The 5,196-nt window shown below is 38.1% G+C and overlaps 1 pseudogene; it reads left to right on the plus strand.

The window, feature by feature from the left end:
- Positions 1-5,196, plus strand: part of LOC102827170 — a 113,229-nt pseudogene that overhangs the window by 100,385 nt on the left and 7,648 nt on the right.

Raw genomic sequence — 5,196 nt, forward strand, 5'->3', positions numbered from 1 at the left:
AAAAAAAAAAAAAAAAACTTTTTTGGTAACCAGGGATGGGAGGGAGGGGACAGTAGAGCATGATTAATGAACTTGGCTGCTAACTATAAGGTTGGAAGCCTGAGCCCACTCAGAGGTACCTCAGAAGAAAGACTTGGCAATCTACTTCCAAAAAAAAAAAAAAAATCAGCTATTGAAAGCCCTGTGGAGCACAATTCTACTCTAACACACATGGGCTTGCCATGAGTGGGAATCGACGTATGGTAATTGGCTAGGAAGGGTTTTATTTAAAGGTGGGTCACTATCTCAGTGAAAGTAGAATTTCAATACTGGAAGTGTTTTAAAAAGCAACTTGTAGTATGTGTTTTGCTATTTAAAACTATAGTGGGACTTGTGTTTTCTGATGAACAGTGTGAATCTAAGCCTCAGAGCTGTATCCGTCAGAGTCTTCTAAAAGTTTTAAGATTAAAATTCTATGTATCCAGTCAAAAACAGTGGTCTAATTCCCAGCAGCTGGAGCGTGGTACCAAGAGGCCTTATTGTTGGATGGATTTGGAATTGGAATTAAGACATTTCCTTAAAACAAATGAACAAAATAATTTTGTTGAAGTGAAGACATACAGTAGTGATGCAAAATGCGGGCTTAGGACAAAGCAAAAAGCAAATTATTCAACAAGGGCTGCAGCCAATCTTCCTAAGCAGCTCTGTGAAAAAGACCAAATACATGCTTGCTACAAAAGATGCAGCAAAGCAACTTCTCTCCAAGCTGCTGAGTTCAGGCAAAGCTTGAATAAATCCTCCTGCAAACCTTGGAAGATGTATGACTTTGGGATTTCAGAGGTTTCCAAAAATACACGAAATACAGAAAACACTTCCCTCCTTTGCCAAAACACATAGGCCCTTTGTTTACATTACATTTTCCCTTTATATATGTTGGAAATAATAAGACCCCTCATAGCATTGATAAGATTGAACATCAGGCAAGGCAAATGGGAGGCAGCGTAGTCAATTCTGTCTTGAAATCTTCTTTCACACCTCTTTCTGAAATGTAAATATGGAATCGGTCCAGCTTTCCCAGTCCGAATGACTTTGGCTGAGGGCAGTTGGTATGGAAGTCATTTCCCTTCTAGGTGCAGTAGCTGCTTTCCACAGACTCAACAAAGACACGAAATATCATTAACATCTGATTCTGAAAAGGTTGACAACCACTTCTTTGTTTTACCCAGCAGTCTGGGGAAAGCTGCGGCGCATTACTCTATCATGAGCAAAATTATACCTATTAGGCCCTGATATGAGTATTGGAATATTTCGCTCATTTGTGCACAGCAATGGAACTTGAATATGGCTATTGTTTTCACAGTATCCATTACATATTTTAAATGGCATGGAAAGATCATATATGTAAACATTACTTCAGCTGAGGCTGAGTGATGCTTGGCAAAACTAGAGAGGCTGTCTGACCTCCTTGGGTCTTGTCTTTACGAGAGGGATGCCAAGGGACTTTGGGGAGGGCAGGGACAGCCGATAGTTACAAAAAAAATGTAAGTTCAATTAACCAATGAGAACTGATGTGTTAAAGACGTCTGTGCCCCTTCCTTTGACACACACACATACACAAACAAAGCTGCAGAACTCCAACTAGCTCTTCTATTTCCTGGCATCACAGAGGATGAAAGACTTGCCAGAGGGTCTGAAACAACCAGAGGGAAGAGTCTGGAAAAAGAGGGAGAAGGCTTACTTATTGCAGCTTCAGAACTCATGAATAGGAAAGGAGGGGGAAAGGCCTTTAAATGTAAAAGCACATTTAGAATAGTCACTAGTAATCACTAAGATAAAAGCAAGAATCCTAAATGGTTTTTATATAAGCAATGATATTTTTTTCATTCATAATGAGAACCCTTATTAAGAAGAGGAAATGGAATTATCCTGAAAACCTGAAATCTGCTGATTTAGAATTCTTGAAACTTCCCAGGATTGTAAGACACACTCGATGGCCTCCCGCACACCACTATAGGTCAGTCTGGTGAGCAGAATCGGTTTTGTACAGGGGAGATTGATACTTCGAACAAACTGTAATCTTAATCATTTGCAGAACCAAGTGTAAGCTTTTACCCCCAAGATCTAAGTCACAGTGCCCGGGATCCTGTTGGAATGTTTATTGATATTTTTGTAAGAGACACTATCTTCACATTTTACTCACTATTAGTCTACATTTAGAGTGCATTTTCTGCCTTTTTAGATTAGACTTAGATTTCTCTGATAACCACAGGAAATAAGTCATTATTTAAAGAATTTGGGCTATACAGATAGAAAATTTACTTTAGGCCAGATGCACAAGAAAATGCTTATTGTGCTAACTAATTCTGTTTCCTTGATAGATGGCTCATACTCACTTTTATTCTGAAAACCTGGCCTTAGGCAACCTTACAATAATAAACTAATGGCTGTTTATTGCTGAGGAAAGGGACAAAATTGCTTCGTTAGATCTCCTGAAGTTATTCTATAGGAAAACAACAGACATATTTTTAGCACCAACCTTCTCTACGTCACTCTGCTAGGGAAAAGCAAGATGCGTAAAGAAAAAAGTTTTCTCCTCAATTAGTGTATAAGCTTCTTGCAAGCAAAGACAAAGTTAAGTTGCAACTAAAGATTTAAATGATGAGCAAACCTTAGATCAAAGCAAGTTAACACTCATTGGTGAGTGAATTATATAGACAGACAGTAGATGCCATTGGACGTCAGAGGCAGCAGAGAACCTGCAGTGTGGTCAGGGTAGGTGGTAGGGAAAATGCAGTTTACCCAGCTATGAAATCATTGCTACTTCTCAGAATTAAAACCAAGAAAGTGTTCGTTCCCATCAAGTCAACTTGGACTCAAAGCAAATTCCATGTGTGTAGAGTAGCATTGTGGTCTTCTCTATAGGGTCTAAAGCAGCGCATTTTTCAGAAGATCACTATGTCTTTCTTTTGAGCAGTCTCAGGGTAGAATCGAACTGCCAACCTTGGGGTTAGAAACTGAGTTTGGTTAACCCACTACACCACCCAGAGGCTCCTTATTGGAATGAAAGAATTAACAATTGGTGAGAACGTTTACCAAAATAATATTTTCCCATTGTTTTCTTTCAGCCTACCTGGCTTCTTCCCCTGTTAAGACTTTTTTTTTTTTTTTTTAATATCAATTTTGCTTGCCAGTAGACTGTATCTTTTGATAAACCTGAGATATCTTAATGATAGATACATAGAGTAGCATTTAAAAGAGAGGCCACAGTATTAGCCATTTGTAGAAACGTAGTTGTACTGTCTATTACACTGAAATGAGAAAGGGACAAACTTGTGGCAACCTAACACATCCCTCTGTCTGTGTCCTCACCACCATACTTTGGATTTCACTTCCAAGCTTGCTTATTTTTTCCAGAACTGCTTGTTCATTCATCCCCAGAAGTAAGAGTGTGTGTACACACACAGCAGCACATACGTACACTGCATAATCTTGCAATCAAGAAATAGCATTGCAGACCTTAATTATAAGTACGTAAGTTTCCTTCTCTTAGAGAGTTTCTATTACTCTCCTTTCTTTGTAACTCAGAGATTATGAGCCTATGTAAGGATCCAATGTGCAAGCACCATACCTTTTCCAGTGAGGTTATGATTTCATTAGACACAAATACAAGGTTATTGCACAGTAATTTCAATTAGCTCACACTACCCAAAGGACAATGGTGGCAGTGTTCCCCAAGAACTGATGAGGAATCCAGGTGTTACGAACTCAGGTGATTATTCTCATAAGTCTAGTAACTAGTCAAGTTGCTATTTTAAGTCCTGAGCTAAAGAATTTGTTTGTAATGTCCAAGGCAGGGTAACATCTAATTTATTTGGAAACTATCTGGATTTGCAAAAAAAAAAAAAAAGAGCAATGATTTAATTAATTTTTAACAGGTGTAAAGCAGAATTGTTTAAACTCACTAATTCGTTACACCACTAACTTGCCTTAAACTGTAAGAATTGTATAAGGATCTACTGCACTTGAGAGGAAATGATCCTGGACGTTTGTAAATCTTCACTACTTCTTACGCAATCTAGTCACATTTAGTAGTTCATAACACTTGCTGATCTCTTGTTCATGAAATTAAATTGGAGCTAAATCCCATTAACACCTCTTCCCTAAGCTGACATTTCTCCCTCTTTAAAGTCATCAATGATGTCATTTTTGGAGTTCTTTCTCTAACCTCAGGTAGGAAGAGCACAACCTGAAAAGCAGAGATGATACAAGAATTACCCTAGAACATCATTTTGCCCATCTTTGCCCTGGTTAAACAAGCTGCTTTCATGATTCCAATCACTTGATTTCTTCATCTCTCTGGATGAAAGGGCTGCTTACTTCTCTTGTAGCTCTATTGTTAGATATCTCCACATTTCTCTGAAACGTTTTCTTTCTCCTTGCATCAACTTTTGCCTTCCATTATTTTGGAATCTCTAAACATCAGAATAGAGCTGTCATAGTCAACATCTCTTTTTTTTTTTCTTTTTTTTTTTTAAGAAAAAAGGCTTTATTGTGAATTGAGTGAAAGTTTACAGGGCAGATGATCAGTTCTACATTCAACAAATCATATACTTTGTTTCATTACAATAATCATAATCCCCTCCATGTACCATCAGTTAACAGTATTTCTCTCTATTCATTTTAGCTCTTTTTTTTTTTGTAAACACTGAGGCATATATAATAATTTAAACCACCAAAGGGTGCCAGCTCTCAGTCCCTCTCTTTCCATGAATCTAGAGTCCTCAACTGCTCTCTATCTCAAAGTCCTCAACTCTGCCTCCATCTCTGGTGTCTCTGTTCCTCTGGAAAATGTCTCCCATTCCACCTGTGCTCTTCTCCATTAATGGTTACTAGAATCCTCTGTTTCTGGACTATAAGATTAACTACTCCCCCATTTTTGTTGCAAAACATCTACCTTTACAATTGTGACAGTCACAATTAGTCATGATAACAATTACTCACTATTGAATCATAAGAATCTTATCCCCATCGTTTTTCACCAGACAAATCTAGACAAGATGAAAACTATTTAGTGGGGAGTCTATCTTCCCCCACACACTCCTAAACTAAACTCCCTCTTGAAACCTTGTAAGCCAGTCACTTCTTGCCTTTATCGTCCCCTCATTTTAGATAGCCATTGTCTAAGTTGCCCATCCCTATTTACCTTGTATGCAGAGG

Source organism: Chrysochloris asiatica, unplaced genomic scaffold (assembly GCF_000296735.1).
Source record: "Chrysochloris asiatica unplaced genomic scaffold, ChrAsi1.0 scaffold00001, whole genome shotgun sequence".
NCBI lineage: Eukaryota > Metazoa > Chordata > Mammalia > Afrosoricida > Chrysochloridae > Chrysochloris > Chrysochloris asiatica.